General features: G+C 42.3%; 1 long non-coding RNA gene across 1 annotated transcript in view; it reads right to left on the minus strand.

The window, feature by feature from the left end:
- Positions 1-15,851, minus strand: part of LOC127491037 (uncharacterized) — an 87,747-nt gene extending 71,896 nt beyond the window's left edge. The window contains exons 1-2 of the long non-coding RNA XR_007919496.2: positions 15,720-15,851; positions 15,114-15,275 (exon numbers count right to left, since the gene is read on the minus strand). This is a non-coding gene — a long non-coding RNA (uncharacterized lncRNA). The remainder of the gene's footprint in view (positions 1-15,113; positions 15,276-15,719) is intronic.
- Positions 15,852-19,307: the final 3,456 nt, after the last annotated feature.

The raw sequence follows: 19,307 nt of genomic DNA on the forward strand, positions 1-19,307 counted from the left end.
ACACACACAAGGGCTTGTACAGCTGCTGCCCAGACCCATAATAGTGCCCACCCTTTCTCAGTGCTGCCCCCAGCCCTGCTCTCAGCCACTGTAGTTATGTGCTGTGCTCAGGTTCGTGCTGAACGTCCACACCTTCTAAACAGGTCCATTGGGTTACTCCTTCCCTTCTAGGGGAGCCTGCACTCTTCCAGGGCAGCTTTCTTTCCAATTCCCCTGTGGAATTGTGTTTCCTGCACCCCTTTATTTCACTGTTTATCCTTAGTCTAGCATATCACATCACATCATTCCGTAATCCACCATCTTGAAATCTCTTCTATGTAATTTTCTAGGCTATCCTCTAATCATGCTATGTTTCATTTCTGGAAATTAGTCTCCATTCTCAACACGTATCTTACTCTTTAATTCTGACTCCATTTATAATACGACTTTACTTTTTTTTTTTTTACATATTAATGTCATCTTTTTTTTTTTTTTTTTTTTGACAGGCAGAGTGGATAGTGAGAGAGACAGAGAGAAAGGTCTTCCTTTTTGCTGTTGGTTCACCCTCCAATGGCTGCCGTGCCCAGCATGCTGCGGCCGGCGCACCGCGCTGATCCGATGGCAGGAGCCAGGTACTGATCCTGGTCTCCCATGGGGTGCAGGGCCCAAATACTTGGGCCATCCTCCACTGCACTCCCTGGCCACAGCAGAGAGCTGGCCTGTAAGAGGGGCAACCAGGACAGAATCCAGTGCCCTGACCAGGACTAGAACCCGGTGTGCCGGCGCCGCAAGGTGGAGGATTAGCCTAGTGAGCCGCGGCGCCAGCGAATGTCATCCATTTTTTAAGGTTCAGTTTCAATGATATATATCTGTACTAGGTTTTGAGACGTCAAATCAAAACAAGATAGAAAGTTTCTGTCATCTTGGAATCCACATACTAATAAAATAACTAGATAATTATGAAAAAATTTAAATGAAGTGTTTTAAATATTTAGGTAGGCAAACTACAGTACAGGAACATGTATGTTTTATTGTATATAAAGAGTGCAGAAAAATGCTGTATTTGTCATGGGCACTGTAATTTTCATCATTGTCATTTTTATTAGAGATGTATGCACAGAATTGGAAGACTTTCCTTCAGGGGCTTGAGGAAGACTATCCAGAGGAGTTTATAACCAAAGTCCTGTAGGTAAGAGAAAGTTGACCGTATATGGCTCAAGTTCAGGGTGATGTGGAAAGGGAAAGTGGCAGGAGAAAAGATAAACTCAGAAGTTGAACTCAAGCCAGCTCAGCAAAAGTATTTTTTAAAATTAATTTAAAATTAATTAATTAACTAATAAATTTAGGTACAGAAAGAGGCAGAGGCAGCCAGAGAGCTCCCATCCACTCATTCACTCTCCAATGCCTGCAACAGCTGGTGCTGGGTTGGGCCAAAGATAGGAGCTTCAATTCATGTCTCCCATGTGGGTGGCAAGGATCATGTCCTGGAGCCAGCATTGCTGTCTCCCAGGATGCATTGGCAGAAATTTAGAATGGGGTGTAGAGCTGGGCCTTGAACCCAGGCATTCTGATGTGGGATGTGCACATACCAATCAGTATCTTATTTGCTACACCAAATGCTGATCTCAGAAAGAACCTTTTAATTTTGTTTATGGTGTGGGTAATGAGAGAGTATTGATGGGATTCATCTTTAGAATTACTCTGGCTTCACTGCGGAGAACAGACAAGAGCAGTACAGAAAGGGGGGTGGGATGGATAGCAATATCTTTCAGGAGAAGATAACAGATGGGATGATTCAGAGGAGGTTAGAAGAAGTAGGCAGAGCAAGCAGGTGGGGAGAAAGGGCAAGAGTTGAGGATGCCTGTGAGTTTCTGACTTGAGTGATCTGGCTGGGGGCATTACTGTTCAACAAGCTAGGGAACTCAGTTGGAGGGATAAGTGTCATATATCTGTCATGAACCCTCCCTTTTGTCTTGGCTCATTTACTATTTCATTTCCCTTTCTGTTCAACCATGTTAGGACCCTAGACTGTTGGAACTGTCTGGGATTGCAGAGATTAGCAACTCCTCTTCACTGTATATGACCTTCAAAAATTACAAACTTCTCCATCCTTCTGTGGTCCCTCAGTACAGGTAACTTATCTCAACTCCCTGTAACATTTAATTGCAGGAAAGATAGTTTATCCCAGCTGTTTCCAGCTGAGGATGCTGCTTCCATCACCTATTGGCACCTGTCACCACTGGTGCTCCTGTCTTCTACTCAGCCCTCTGTCCATTGCTTCCTTACCACTCCATAATGCTTCTGCACTCACGGGACCACACTATTCTAATTTGGCCACACAGACACAACCTTATACTTCTTTTTTAAAATACTTATTTATTTGAAGGTTCGAGTTACACAGAGAGAAAAGGAGAGGCAGAGAGAGAGAGAGAGAGAGAGAGAGGTCTTCCATCTGCTGGTTCACACCCCAACTGGCCACAATAGCCTGAGCTGCACTGATCTGAAGCCAGGAGCCAGGAGTTTCCTCTGGGTCTCCCACATGGGTGCAGGGGCCCAAGGGCTTGGGCCATCTTCCACTGTTTTCTCAGGCCATAGTAGAGAGCTGGATTGGAAGTGGAGCAACTGGGCCTCAAACCGGTGCCCATATGGGATGCTGGCACTTCAGGTGGTGGCTTTCACAGCACCGGCCCCAACCTTCTGCTTCTAAGACCCTATGAACTCAGAACTGCTGCCTGTAATTTTCATTATGAAAAAGGCTGGAAAGATGCAATAGGAGTTGTGGCACAGAGGGTTAAGCCCTGGCTTGAGTTGCTCACATCCCAAATTGGAGAGCCAGTTCAAATCCTGGAACCTCTGCTTCTGATACAGCTTCCTGCTAATGCACCCTGTGAGGCAATAGTTGATGGCTCAAGTGCTTGGGTCCTGTCAGGACCCTAGATGGAGTTCCAGGCTTCTGGCTTCAGCATGGCCCACTCCCCGTTGTTGTGCTCCTTTGAGGGGTGAACCAGTAAACCAGTAGGTGAAAGGGTGAAAGATGTTTCTCTCTCTCTCTCTTGCTTGGCCTTTCCAGTAGATGAAAATAAATAACCTTTTTTTTTTTAAATGAAGTTGAGGGGCTGTCACTGTGGCATAGCAGGTAAAGCAACCGCCTGCAGCACTGGCATCCCATATGGATGCTGGTTCTAGTCCCAGCTGCTCCACTTCTAATCCAGCTCTCTGCTATGGCTTGGGAAAGCAGAAGATGGCCCAAGTGTTTGGGCCCCTGCACCTGCGTGGGAGACCTGAAAGAAACTCCTGGCTCCTGGCTTCAGATCAGCATTGCTGTGGCTGTTGCAGCCACGGGGGAGTGAGCCAGCAGATGGAAGATCTCTCTCTCTCTCTCTCTCTCTCTCTCTCTGCCTCTCTGTAACTCTGCCTTACAAATAAATAAATCTTTTTTTTTGACAGGCAGAGTGGACAGTGAGAGAGAGAGAGACAGAGAGAAAGGTCTTCCTTTTGTCGTTGGTTCATTCCCCAATGGCCGCTGCGGCCAGCATGCTGCGGCCAGCGCACCGCGTTGATCCAAAGCCAGGAGCCAGGTGCTTCTCCTGGTCTCCCATGGGGTGCAGGGCCCAAGCACTTGGGCCATCCTCCACTGCACTCCCGGGCCATAGCAGAGAGCTGGCCTGGAAGAGGGGCAACCGGGACAGAATCTGGCGCTCCGACCGGGACTAGAACCCGGTGTGCTGGCACCTCAAGGCGGAGGATTAGCCTAGTGAGCCACGGCGCCGGCCCCAAATAAATAAAACTTTAAAAAATGAAGTTGAAAATAGGAAACTTCAGAACCAGATGACAGACTTTCCCTTCATGCCACTTAACATTGTCCAGCCTTCTCCTCCCCACCAGCTACTATGTTGCAAAAAGTGCTCTTCATCTGGCTCCTCTCTTCCTCCTTCCCTGAGACTCCAAACTTATGTCCCCAGCTCCTTCCCAAACCAGCTATTATTCAAAGCAGTCCTCCCAGCAGAATGCCCTTTTCCCATTTGTTCTGCAACAGTTTTATTTACCTGCATTTAATTTTTCCTCTTCCTTATTGGGCTATGGGTCTTGCCTTTGCACAACCAAGAGGTTCCCAAATGTTCTTATCTCTCCAAGATGAGTTATTCTACATGCTCCAAATAGTGCTTTTTCCTCCCTGCTCTATATGCTCTATTTGTGGGGAAAAAACACAGAAGGCTCCCAAACCCAAGTGGCAGAAAAGTTATGTAGCTTGTCAGTGTAGATTTTATTAGAACATGATTTTCTGAGACTTCTCACTTCTAGTCCAGCATATTTTCTGTATAAAACTCTTCTTCTTCTAACGAGGGAACTCCTTGAAGATATGGAATTGTCAGCTAGTGCACTCTAGTGCCTGGAACATTGTAAGATTATGCCCTATGAATATTTGCTGAACCGGGATGCTTCATTCACATTCCTTAACCTTTTAAGGCCAGGTTACCAGGCCTTTTCCTGCATGCCACTGGCCAGCTATGTCCGGTAGAGGGCAGCAGAGATACAAAAGCATTGGCTCTGGAGGGCATAGTTGAAGTATTGTTGCCAAGTCAAAGCCAGGAACATCATGGGATACAAAGTGTGGGGTTGCCGGAGTTAGGAAATAAAAATACATGATACTCTGGGACATTCTTATATTAAAAATTATTTGTTGTTACCTTAAATAATCTGAGTATCCTATATTTTACCTGCAGTTCTAGCAAGTGTCATCACACACAAGCCTTACTCCCAGGAAATGGCATTGGTCCTTAACAGAAACATATTGGAAGGCATTTGAGAGGGGGAGGTGTATGGTAAACTTAGCAAAATTGAATGTTAGTGCTCATCTCACAGGGGATGGGCTGACTCAAGGTCAGCCGATGTCAAAGTCTGCCCTGAGGGTAAGAACTCTGCCATAGAATCTGTAGTGATCAGGGTGACAGATCTGTTCTCTATTACATCCTCTATGAGGTATGGTCCACAATGCATACATACAACACAACAGATGGTAAAACTTTAAAGAAGGTATGCAACATCTCAATGGTGTATCATAGACTGAACACACTAACAGTTCTAACTTGTATCAGCTCTCTTTCCTTGATCATGGGGTCTTTCAACTTGCATAACAATCCCATTACCATGTTCCAGAAACTTCCATCTTCTACATAATTTTTCCTACCGCATTTCCTGTTCCCTGAGTTTCATTTTCTTTTTAGACAACTCCTATAATTCCATTCCCCAAATACATCTTTCTATAATTGAAAGGTCACATCCATTTTTTTTTTTTTTGACAGAGTGGACAGTGAGAGAGAGAGACAGAGAGAAAGGTCTTTGCCGTTGGTTCACCCTCCAATGGCCGCCACAGCCAGCGTGCTGTGACCTGCGCACCGCGCTGATCCGAGGGCAGGAGCCAGGTGCTTCTCCTGGTCTCCCATGGGGTGCAGGGCCCAAACACTTGGGCCATCCTCCACTGCACTCCCTGGCCACAGCAGAGAGCTGGACTGGAAGAGGGGTAACTGGGACAGAATCCAGTGCCCCGACTGGGACTAGAACCCGGTGTGCCGGCGCCGCAAGGCGGAGGATTAGCCTACTGAGCCGCGGTGCCGGCCCTCACATCCAATTTTAATTCAAGCAATAAACATGGACAATTGAGACGTGCATTCATTTAAATGCATATTTACACTACAGAAGAAAGGCTTTACCACTAAGAAACTCATACACTTGGGTAAGGTGATTAGCACACTGGTTAAGATGCTGCTTGGCATACCCGCATCTTATATCATGAAGTACTATGGATCTAGTCCTAGCTTTGCTTCTGATTCCTGCACCCTGGGAGGCAGTGGTAATAGCTCAAGTACTTGAGTTCCTGAAACCCATATGAGGGGCATATATTGAGTTCCTGGCTTCTCATTTTGGCCTGACCAACACAGCTGTTGTGGGCATTTGGGGAGTGAACCAGTGGATGGGAGCTCTGTCTCTCTCAAATAAATTTTAAAAATTTTAAATATTTAAAAGGTTTTTCAATTAAGAAAATTTATAATTGGTGTTAAAAATAAAACATTAGAAACCAAAGGGGAGGTACTCTGCCTAAGAAGCAGAGCAGTAGCCAGAGGACAATTGGTCCTTTCCTAAATCATATTCCCATAAATTTTAACAGACATCTTATGATTTGATTATTGTTTTTAGCCCATGTCTATACTCCTGTGGAATAACAGTCTTTCTACTTTTTGCTTGTTGAATATGGTTAGTGATGCATTAGGCTTATGATACAAAGTAAATTGAAATTATGTTTTGGTAAAAATTAAAGAAAAATAAAAAAAGGAGGGAGCTGGAGGGAGAGAGAAACGAAGGGAGGGAAATATGGTTATCTTCTCAGAATTGTATCTATGAAATTCATGAAATCTGTTCCTTATTATATTTTATTTTGACAGGTAGAGTTATAGACAGTGAGAGAGAGAGAGACAGAGAGAAAGGTCTTCCTGCTGTTGGTTCACCCCCTAAATGGCTGCCACGGCTGGCGCTACACCGATCAGAAGCCAGGAGCTGGTTGCTTCTTCCTGGTCTCCCATGTGGGTGCAAGGCCCAAGCACTTGGGCCATCCTCCACTGCACTCCCAGGCCACAGCAGAGAACTGGACTGGAAGAGGAGCAACTGGGAATAGAACCAGGCACCCAAATGGGATGCCAGCCCCACAGGTGGAGGATTAACAAAGTGAGCCATGGCACCAGCCCTGAAATCTGTTCTTTATATTAGTAAAAATTTTAAAACATTAAACAAGCTCAGAGTGAGGGAAGTCATGAGTGTGTATAAATGCCCTATTTCTCTCCTGCAGAAACTTTTTATTTAAAGTATAAAACTTCAAGCCTTTCATTAATGCAACTTTAGGAACATAGTGATTCTTCCTACTGTACCTGCCCTCCACCCACACTCTCACCATTCTTCCTCCTCCCCCTAGAATTCCAATTGTTATTTCTTATCTATTATCAATTAACCTTATACACATACAATTAACTCTCTACTGAGTAAAGAGTTCAAAAAAAATAGTATAGAAAAAAAAAAGTGTTCCTCAACAGTTGAGATAAGTGCTGTTCAAAGTCATTGCATCTCAAAATATCAGTTTCACTTCTGTAGATTACTTTTAGGTACTCTATTAGTTATCACAGATCAGGGAGAACATATGGTATTTGTCCCTTTGAGACTGGCTTATTTCACTAAGTACGATATTTTCCAGTTTCATCCATTTTGTTGCAAAAAGACAGGATTTCATTTTTTTATACCACTGTGTAGTATTCCATTGTGTACATACCCCATAATTTCTTTATCCAGTCTTCAGTTGACGGACATCTAGGTTGATTCCATGTCTTAGCTATTGTGAATTGAGCTGCAATAAACATGGGAATGCAAATAACTCATATGCTGATTTTATGCCCCTTGAGTAAATTCCCAGGAGTGGGTTGGCTGGGTCATAAGGTAGGTCTATATTCAAATTTCTGAGATCTCTCCATCCTGTCTTCCACAGTGGCTGTACCAGTTTACATTCCACTAAGAGTGGATTAGGGTACCTTTTTCCTCACATCCTTGCCAGCATTTATTGTTTGCTGATTTCTGTAGGAAAGCTATTCTAGCTGGGGTGAGGTGAAATCTCATTGTGGTCTTGATTTGCATTTCCCTGAGGGCTAGTGATCTTGAGCATTTTTTCATGTGTCTATGGACCATTTGGATTTCCTCTTTGAAAAATGTCTGTTTAAGTCCTCAGCTGTTTCATGACTGGGTTGTTTGTTTTGTTATTGTTGAGTCTATTGATCTCTTTATATATTCTGTTATTAATTCTTTATCAGTTTTCTAGTTAGCAAATAATTTCTCCCATTCTCTTGGTTGCCTCTTCATTATGCTGAGTTTTTCTTTTGCAATGCAGAAGCTTCGCAATTTGATGAAACCCATTTTTCAATTTTGGTTTTGATGGCATGTGCCTCTGGGTTCTTTTCTAAGAACTCTGCGTATGTCACGTCTTGCAGGGTGTTCTCAATTTCCTCTAATAATTTTATGATATCAGGTGCAGATTTAGGTCTTTGATCCATTTTGAGTGGATTTTTGTATAAACTGTAAGATAGGGGTCTTGCTTCATACTTCTGTATGTGGAGGTCCAGTTTTCCCAGCACCATTTCTTGAGGAGACTGTCCTTGTTCCAGGTATTGATTTTAGCTCCGTTGTCAAAGATAAGTTCATTGTAGATTCATGGATGGATTTTGGAGTTTCTATTCTGTTCCAAGTGTTTTTATACCAGTACCAGGCTATTTTGATGATAACTGCCCTGTAATATGCCTTGAAATCTGGTATTATGATGCCTCTGGCATCAGGTAGGTTTCTTTGGTTGCACACAGCTACTGCTGAGATGTCAAAAAGAAGAAAGAGTCCACTACTAGACCATTTAAATGCATAAAAAATCATTACTGTCTTGCTGTTGGCATGTACTAAAAATTAACTGCAAATACTGAAATATGTTCAGATTTTAATGAGTAAAACAATACAAAAAATTTCAAGAAAAGGTCAATTATGGTCTGACTCTGGTCCCATACCTTCTGGTAACATGTTGACTGCTAACTGTATATATGGATGTACTTTTTTCCCATGGTTTTGAAACCATTGTTTGGATTTTTGCTTTTTAAAAATGTAATAATACACATTTATACATAAATTTACAATGTGTCAGTTTCAGTTAATTTTACAGCATTGACATCCTTGTGCTTATTACTTCATTCTTTCTAATGGTTGCATAATGTTCTTTAATATGGTTTGGTATTAAACATTCATCCATTTCCTGTTGATAAACAATCAGATCATTTTCACTTGCTTTTTGAAAAGTAGTGCCATAATTATTCTTATGTAGCAGTTCTTACTTCTATAGATGAGATTACCCAAATCGGGTTACTTTTTTAACTATAGTAGTATAACATTCTTTTTTTAATATTTTATTTTTTTATTTGAGAGGTAGAGTTACAGACAGTGAGAAGAGAGACAGAGAGAAAAGTCTTCCATCCATTGGTTCACTCCTCAAATGGCTGCAATGGCCAGAGCTGGGCTGATCCAAAGCTAGGAACCAGGAGCTTCTTCTGGGTCTCCCACATGGGTGAAGGGGCCCAAGCGCTTGGGCTATCTTCTGCTTCTTTCCAAGGCCATAGTAGAGAGCTGGATTGGAAGAGAAGCAGCCAGGACTAGAAATGGTGCCCATATGGAGGATTATCTTACTGTGCCACAGCGCTGGTCCCTGGTTTGTTTTTCTAAAGGGTAGACCATGTTAATTTTTAAAAATTTATCAAGGCCAGCATTATGGTGCAGTAGGTCAATCCTCTGCCTGTGGCACTGGCATACCATATGGATGCCGGTTCTAGTCCTGGCTGCTCCACTTCTAATCCAGCTCTCTGCTATGGCCTGGGAAGGCAGTGGAGGATGGCCCAAGTGCTTGGGGCTCTGTACCCATGTGGGAGAGCCAGAAGAAGCTCCTGGCTCCTGGCTTCGAATTGGTGCAGCTCCGACCATTGCGACCGATTGGGGAGTGAACCAGCAGACGGAAGACCTCTCTCTCTCTCTCTCTCTTTCCCTCCCCCCCCGCCCCGCCTCTCTTTCTTTCTCTGTGTAACTTGGTCTTTCAAATAAATAAATAAATCTCAAAAAAAAAAAAAAAGGAACTTTGGAGCTGTGATTATGTTAAGGATCTTAAGATGGAGAGGCGACCTTGGATTTTCCATCTGAGGTCAGTATAATCAGCAGTGTCCTTGTAAGAGGCGCAGAGTCAGGGTCAAACAATGAGGTGTGGTCATGGAAGCAGATGTGAGAGCAATGTAGTAAGGAGTGGTTTGTCCCTGAAAGCATAGAGAAGGAAAATAGTCATGCTGACCCATTTTCAACTTATGACCTCTAAAACTATGCAATAAAAATTGTCTTGTTTAAAACCATTAGGTTAGTGGTAATTTGTTATAGCAGACATAAAAACTAATACACTAACCATTGGATTTACACATGTGGAGGTTATTGCAGTCCTTGAATCAGAGGAGTATCATGGAGCTAATGGTAAGCCTGACTGGGATGGGTAAATTAAAAACCAGGAGAGGGTGGGGTGTGGCACAGCAGTTAAGATGCCAGCTGGACTCTCACATCCTGTATCAAAGTATCTGGTTTGAGTCCCAGGTTCTTCATTTCCAATCTGGCTTCCTGCTAATGCCCTGGGAGGCAAAGTGGTGGCTCAAGAATTTGGGTCTTTGCCAACCACATGGGAGAATTGGACGTAGTTCTGGGCTCCTGACTTTGGTCTGGCCCAGCCCCAGCCTAGTGGGCATTTGAGAAGTGCATCACTGGATGGGAGATGGGAAATCTTTCTTTCTCTCTCTCTCTCCAGCTGCTACTGCTGCTGTGCTTTTCAAATAAATAAATATAAATAAATAAACCACGCCAGGAGAATGAGTCTCTCCTAAACACATACAGGATTTTTCTAGAATTATCTAGAATTATAAAGAGGTGCCCATTTCAGTCTGACCATTGGCATTAGTGGTACCCCTGGATAGACCAATTTGGAAATATTCCTTCCCTAAGAATGATCACATCTGGTGTCAGGCATACTGTTTGGCAAGCAGAGAACCGACCACATTACAGCCTTTCCCTGTGCCCCCCCATGAAATGCCTTTATGCAGAGCATACCCAAGTAAAGCCCAAGTGAGCACTGGAAAAGAGGAACAGGAGGTAAGTGCAGGCAACTCTTTGAGTGGTTTTTGCTGCAGGGGAGCAAGGACTTGCGAAGGTGGCTGGTGTGGAAGGTTAGGAGAGAGAAACGGTGTGCTTGAAGACACGCTGCTGTGCTGATAGCAATAAGTCAGCAGAGAGAGGGGAGAATTGCTGAAGTGGTTACGTTCCTCAGTAGATGAGAAGGTATGGATCTAGACCATATCTAAATGAGGAATAATACAGAGGAGTTATTATTCAGTAAAATCAATAAAAGGGAAGATGGCACAATTTTAGACAGTAAAATATTAATCATGTGTTTGTACTGTGAGGATGATAGACCCAAAAGGAAACAAGGTGGAAGGTGTGAGTTCAGCTATGAGAAAGTCATGGTAAGTTAGATGAGAAAGGTATAGTTATGGTATCAGTGTGACTCTTAGACTTGAGCAAGCAGAACTCCTAACCTTAGCACTAGGCCTTAAGGCACCTCATTCTATGAAGTGCCATCCTCAAGCCTTCTAAGACCTCTTTTTTTATTTTTATTTTATTTTTTTTAATTTTTTGACAGGCAGAGCGGACAGTGAGAGAGAGAGAGGTCTTCCTTTTGCCGTTGGTTCACCCTCCAATGGCCGCCGCGGCCAGAGCGCTGCGGTCGGTGCACCACGCTGATCCGATGCCATGAGCCAGGTACTTATCCTGGTCTCCCACGGGGTGCAGGGCCCAAGGACTTGGGCCATCCTCCACTGCACTCCCAGGCCACAGCAGAGAGCTGGCCTGGAAGAGGGGCAACCGGGACAGAATCCAGTGCCTCGACCGGGACTAGAACCCAGTGTGCTGGCACCGCAAGGCGGAGGATTAGCCTAGTGAGCTGCAGCACCGGCCACTAAGACCTCTTTTGACACTTGGGACCAGCTGTGATTGGCAATGTCTTCTGGGTATTGTGTTTCAAACTCGGACTGGAATCCTGCATGAGTTCCAGTATCTGTTTTTCCGTTTTATGGTGCTCCCTGGCATTCTGGTCCATGGACAGGGTCGACTAGATGCCCTAAGGAGTTCCATGACTCATGCAGTCATCCTGGGGACTTGGGGTCAGGCTCAGAATTTGGGAATGTGAAGTAGCAAGCCAGTCACTCCCACTGGGCAATGCAGGTTTCTTAGTTAAGTGTTGTTTGAAAACGGCACTGACATGCTGGTTTAGTTTGCTTTTCTTCTCTGTTTGTCTTTTTTTTTTCATTTTTTGATATGATGATTTGGAGTGGCTTAAATTCTTTATCCACACAGAGACTCTATAAGTAATAATTGTGTGGAATCTCACACACCATGGGGATGGAGCTGGATGTGATGTAATAATGAGGAGACAATTCATAGAGCTATTTCAGAGGAAGAGGAAGAACATACATATGTTAGGGATTAGTTAAATATATTGATATCTTATTAAGGTGAATCTCTCTACTACAGAAATGCCCTGAAAACTGTTTATTCCTACCAGTTGACACTGATATCATTTAGCAAAGGGATAATAGATGTTACTCTTCAGTTTTTCTGAAGAGTGATGTAAGAGCTGTAAGGAAGTTGTTTTACTCAAAATATTAAGGCGTGGTCAAAGGTTATGGAAAATGTGTCAATCAAAAATAATCTCAATAAAACAGAGTCAGGCAAGAAAGAGAGACACAGCATTCACTTCTCCTACACACAGACTGCTGAGTACACTGATTCAGCAGTAGGGAGAAAATCGAGTAACCTCCTTGCAGTTAGTTACTTATCCTTTATTGCTGACCCAATGATGTGGTAGCTTCATAATTGTTTTAAATTTACCCTGAGGTTCCACAGAAGTGTGTGTCTGTTTTATAGATCTCAAACAAAATAAAAGCAAGAAATCAAAAAGATTTTTGAAATGATTTATTTATTTATTTGAAAGTCAGAATAACAGAGTTGGAGAGACAAGAGAGGAAGAGAGAGAGAGAGGGAGAGAGAGAGAGAGAAAGAGAGAGAGAAAGGGAGAGAGAAAGAGAAGTGGTTCACTCCCTAAGTCTGGGCCAGTTTGAAACCAGGAGTCATGTACCCTATCCTGGTCTCCCACATGTTCCCTACTTTCCCAGGTACATTAGCAGGAAATGAGATCAGAAGCAGAGCAACCAGGACTCAAACTGGCACTCTGATATTGGATACTAGTGTGACAAGCGGCAACTTAGCCCACTGCACAATACCAGTCTCTCAAGACAGTTTATTTTTAGCACAATGCAAAGTTAGTGAAAATAAAAATTAAATTAAGAGTTTATTTTGGTGCCAACATATTTTGGAAATGTATGGGTTTTTGCATAATACACATTGCCACGTAGTATGAATCTTTTTTAACAAAATAAATTCATGCTTTTAATTCCATTTCCTACAGATTTTTGACATTCCCTTATACATGCCTTTTTTAAAAAAAGATTTTATTTATTTATTTGACAGGCAGAGTTACAGACAGTGAGAGAGAGAGAGAGACAGAGATAAAGGTCTTCCTTCCATTGGTTCACTCCCCAAGTGGCCATAATGGCTGGAACTGCGCTGATCCAAAGCCAGCAGCCAGGTGCTTTCCTCTGGTCTCCCATGTGGGTGTAGGGGCCCAAGCACTTGGGCCGTCCTCCACTGCTTTTCCAGGCCACAGCAGAGAGCTGGGCTGGAAGAGAAGCCACTGGGACTAGAACTGGTGCCCATACAGGATGCTGGCACCGCAAGCAGAGGATTAACCTAGCGAGCCACAGCGCTGACCCCTATATATGCCTTCTTACACATTCCAAGAGTGTCCTAGGTGCATGCACAGATGCTTAGAACCCAGAGCTGTGCCTGAAAATGTAGCAAATAGCAAATTACGTGGACACTGGAGCCAGACTTACTAGGTTCAAATCCTGCCTGAACTACTTCCAGTAGTAAGAAAGTTATATAACTTCTCAAGAGCAGTTTCCTCAATAGGTAAAATTGACATTTTAATAGCACCTGCTTTATAAGGCCCTTGTTAATGAGTTATAAAAGCACATTGTGAGAACTCAGTAATAGTCCTTATTATTACTGTTTATAATTAAGGGAAGAAGAAAATATACACAAGTGTTCTATTTTCTGAGTGTGAAAGCATTTTCTTTACATTCTTCAAATGCTCTGTGTTTTCTTTCATCAAAAACTGAATTTCAGAGATTTTTGTATTTCTCAATGAAATCTGTCCTTGAGAGAAACAACCTACTATAACATTAGGCTTTTTTTAAAGAAGAATTTCCAAATTCTTTTCAAATTTCCCTGCAACTGCTTCTGTTTGAAATTGCCCTGCATCCACTTCCTTTCTCTTCAGTGCACTGTTTCTGTGTTCCCCTTTTGATAATTCCTCCCCTTTTGCTTCTCATCATTCTAAACTTGTTCTTCATCACTTCCTTTTCTACAACACATCCTAGGCTGAATGATTTTTTTCCTTCTTGGCTAGAAGTGGATGTTGTCTATGGAATCTTCTCACAAATGTAGGAACTTTTCCAGTTGCTTACAATAAACTCAAGAAAACACACCTGCTCATCCAAATACAGTTTCTTTTTTCTTTTTTTTTTTTTTTACAGGCAGAGTGGACAGTGAGAGAGAGAGACAGAGAGAAAGGTCTTCCTTTGCCTTTGGTTCACCCTCCAATGGCCACCGCGGCCAGCGCGCTGTGGCCGGCACACCGTGCTGATCCGATGGCAGGAGCCAGGTGCTTCTCCTGGTCTCCCATGGGGTGCAGGGCCCAAGCACTTGGGCCATCCTCCACTGAACCCCCGGACCACAGCAGAGAGCTGGCCTGGAAGAGGGGCAACCGGGACAGAATCCGGCGCCCCGACCGGGACTAGAACCCGGTGTGCCGGTGCTGCAAGGCGGAGGATTAGCCTAGTGAGCCGTGGCGGCGGCCTTAAATAGAGTTTCTCTTCTACAAAAAGACTGACCTTATGCAATGCTCAAGTATATTTGTTTTTCCCAAAATCAGTCTTCTTTACTTAATGTTGTTTATGTTTTATATAGCACAGAACTTTTCACATACTCCCGATACAATCATTCATTCCATAGCTGTAGTCACATATTGTCTCATCAAGTTCAAGTTATATCTGTCTCTGTTTCCATGGATCAGTCTATCTGCAATATCAAGCCTTCACTCTAATCAGTCTCTATCCCCTTACTCTCTTCTATTTTCACCCTGATACCCATCATCACCTGATATTTCTATTTGTCTGTTCCTTGAATCTCTCCTCTTGCGAGGATGCAGTGATTTGGGCTGTTTTGTTTAGCTATTCTCCATGACATGGGACAGTGGCTGTCCTGAGATACTTCTTTAACTGAGATACTTGATTAACTGAAAAAATGAATTATAATCATCTGTTTCTTCTTCTAATACTGCAATGTTTTATTATTTTTTGACTTACCATGTAAGAAGAGATGAAAAATTTCCATCAATTGCCTTATGCATGAAAATCATCAGGTCACCTAGGGATTGATTCCAGTACTCTTTCTGTGTGACAGCACAGTCTATATTTTCACTTTAGTGCTTCACCTTGATTGTGGCCTATTTGCTTGGAAAGGAGTTCCTAGAAAATATTTTTAATGAGGCATTAATTTTTAATCAACACACTCTCTCACAACCTACAGACTCATGCCAAAAATGATATGTAAGAGTCTGCATTCAACTCTACTGTATTTAGCTTGAGTGAAAACTTATGTAATAATGCATTATGAATGGAGAAGATTGGGCCTTTACTTTGCATGAAACATTTATAGGCAAAGCCTTAATTAATGTCAGTATTAATTAATTAGTTAAAAATTTCCTCTGAGTCATCCATATGTGGCCAAGAAAGGTCAACGGTTCCCATGGGCACTAGAGGTATTGCCTAGGCTGTCTACTCAAAAGCAGAATTACTTTTAAGATTTATCTTTTATCTTAAATGCTCATGTCAGTTGTACATTATACTTAACCTCATTTTTAATATAAAGACAATGCGTTGGATAAAATAATGTGAATCAACTGAACAGACCAGAAAACCTTTTGTCTTGTATCTTTTCCTCCCTTTTCATATATCACCAGTGACTAGGGGTCTGAATTCCCAGAGAGAATTATGGAGCTAGAAGGATGTCAACTCTTTGTAAGTGGGGATTTTATGCCTCTGCATGTCCATTTTGGCTCTTCATTATTCCATCATAGTGTTTCAGAATTCTAAGATCCTCTGGAGCAGTGGCCCACCACCAGTGCATTTTTTGAGTCTTGTTCCATTAACTTCCAATATCCACATGTTATTACTTATTATAGAAACTTTATGGCAGCCGGCACCGCGGCTCACTAGGCTTGCGGCGCCAGCACAACGGGTTCTAGTCCCGGTCGGGGCACCGGATTCTGTCCCGGTTGCCCCTCTTCCAGGTCAGCTCTCTGCTGTGGCCAGGGAGTGCAGTGGAGGATGGCCCAGGTGCTTGGGCCCTGACCCCATGGGAGACCAGGATAAGTACCTGGCTCATGCCATCGGATCAGCGTGGTGCACTGGCCGCAGCGTGCTGGCCGCGGCGGCCATTGGAGGGTGAACCAATGGCAAAGGAAGACCTTTCTCTCTGTCTCTCTCTCTCACTGTCCACTCTGCCTGTCAAAAAATAAATAAATAAATAAATAAATAAATAAATAAAAAAGAAACTTTATGGCAAGGCCCTTAACTAGTTCCTTTTGTCTCTAATTGTGGTCACCAAACACAGCCATTTAGTACATGACTAGCATTGTTTCAGGAAGGATGGGGCTAGTTTTGATGATATAAGAAACAACTCCACAACCTGAGAGGACTAACACAGCAAAGATTTATTCTCATTTATTCAAAAGTTACTACAGTTTCACATAACCCTCCAGGGCAATTGTCCATTACTCAGTGTCTCATGATTGCACATACGGAATAGTCTGGAGTGGATTGAGTACTCGGAACTAAGGGCCTTCTCTCTCAAGTGATGTTTTGCTTTCATTTCACTGGCCAAAGCAGGGCAGAAGGCCACGATGAACTTCAAATCAATGGGGACATACAGTCCTATTGAGTGCATAGAAATAGAACCAGCTATTAATAGGCAGTACTACTGCATGCCAGACATATGCAAATCTATTTACTGAATGGAATCTATGTGTTTTTTTTTTTTAAGCATTTCTGCTCTGTATACAATTGCTATTCTATATGGTAATGCCTTATTGATTCAATTTTGTCTTAACTTTACCATTCCCCTTTGGACCCTACTTTAATAGACAAAACATATGAAATGCTAGTTTACCCATTCATTATGATAAGTTAATAAGTGTTTTTCACATTACTGTGAAACCACCATTTTCATAACTACATCTTAATTGCATCCTTTACCTCCTAAGTATACTATTAACATTATTCCTTCCTTGCTGCCCCAATAACATGTTTAGGTTTTTCTAATGATATCTCATCAGTGTGTTACATATTTCCCATCCAGGTACCCTAAAACAATTATATTTCAAACATAGCCAGAAAATGCATTATGTAACAACACAGGAAAAAAATCTTCTAAGTAGAAAGTATTATAAATGAAATGCTTTAGTAAACAATTTTGCATCATGATTCAGGCTCACTGATTTATTTAATAATTAATGCCTGGGATAGATTTAAATGGAATTTAGTTTTTTTTTAATTTTATTTATTTGACAGGTAAAGTTAGATAATGAGAGAGAGAGAGAGAGACAGAGAGAAAGGGCTTCCTTCCATTGGTTCAACCCCCAAATGGCCGCTACGGCCGTAGCTACGCCGATCCGAAGCCAGGAGCCAGGTGCTTCCTCCTGGTCTCCCACGTGGGTGCAGGCGCCCAAGCACTTGGGCCATTCTGCACTGCCTTCCCGGGCCACAGCAGAGAGCTGGACTGGAAGAGGAACAGCCGGGACTAGAACCCGGCACCTATATGGGTTGTCGGCACTGCAGGCAGAGGATTAGCCAAGTGAGCCACAGCGCCAGCCTGGGATTTAGTAGTTATTATTTATTTTCATCTTATTTGAAAGGTACACACACACACACGTAAATATCTATCCCAAATGCTCTCACTATCTTGGGCTGGGCCAGGTTGAAGTCAGGAGCCTTGAACCCAATCCAGGTCTCCCACATGAGTGGGAGGGACCCAAGTACTTGAGCTACCATCTGCTGTCTCCCAGAGTGCACATTATCAGGAAGCTGGAACTGGAAGCAGAGCCAGCACTTGAACTGAGGCACTCCAATATCGGATGTCGGCACCCCCAGTGGTGCCCTACCCCTGTGCCAAACATGGTTGAATGGTTAAACTTTTGTTTAAAACCTTAAAAAAAAACCTTCAGTGGCTTCTCACTGATCTTGCCATGGCCTGATGAACCAAACAATGTTCTGGCTCTAGCTCACTCCTTTCTCACTTCATCTCATCCCCATTCTTTATACTCTTGACTCCAGTGACTGGACTCTGGCAACCCTGGAATGGTTCTGGTTCTTTCTGGTTTTTATTCTCCAGAACATTTACTTTTTGAGAAATCCAGGTCAGTTGTTTCATAGAATGCCCCATATTATAGATCAGGGAGAGACAGACTATGGCTTGTTTTTGTAGAACTAAGATTAGTTTTTGTCTTTCTAAGGTGTTGTAAAAAAGAAGAGGAAAAGGAAGGAAGGAGGAAGAGAAGGAGTAGGTAATGGAAACCATATGTATCTTGCAAAGCATAAAATATTTACTATCTGGCTCCTTGCACAAATGGTTTTCTCACTTTGTTCCAGATGCTTCTGTTTCATTATGTTATAATGCAGTTGGTTCCTAAGTTCCTTCATTTTGGTCAAATTGGAAATTGGGTCTACAACTGTGCTGTCACTAGGCACTGTGGCTACTGTTCACTGGAATGTGACTAGCTCAGATTAAGGGTTGCTGTAAGGGCAAAGTACTCACTAAATTTCAAAGACTTATGATGAAAAAAGAATGTAAAATAGTTCATTAATAATTTCATAGTAGTTACTATATTTAAATGATAATATTTTGGATAGGTTGAATTACATAAAATGTGTCATTAATATGTCACTTGTTTCTTTTTATATGGCCACTAAAATTTTTTATTTTTTAATAATATTTTATTGTATTTTTTATTTTATGAGTCATTAATCATCCTAGAAACAACGATAAACAACATGCTCACTCCAATTCAGAAGTATGTTTTAAATAAAGTTATTTACTTAACTTTAAATCTGTATGTGAATTACAGATTTTATGTATCTCATATACAAAGTTTTAAGAAAGTAACAATACTTCCCACTCTCTCTCTCCCTTCCTTTCTTTTCTTTTAATTTTTATAATAATGTACTTTCAATTTACTTTATAATCACAACCTTAATGTTCCACTAAATAAAGAATTCAACAAGTCAATTGCCTCTTCATTTTGCTGAGTGTTTCCTTTGCAGAGCAGAAGCTTCTCAGCTTGATGCAATCCCATTTGTCTATTTTAGCTTTGATTGTGCTTCTGGGGTCCTTCCCAAGAAGTCTTTCCCTAAGCCTGTGTCTTGCAGAGTTCCCCAGTGCTCTTCTATAGTGATTTGATGGTACCAGGTTGGAGGTTTAGATCCTTGATCCATTTTCAGTTG

Source organism: Oryctolagus cuniculus, chromosome 11, assembly GCF_964237555.1.
Source record: "Oryctolagus cuniculus chromosome 11, mOryCun1.1, whole genome shotgun sequence".
Lineage (NCBI taxonomy): Eukaryota > Metazoa > Chordata > Mammalia > Lagomorpha > Leporidae > Oryctolagus > Oryctolagus cuniculus.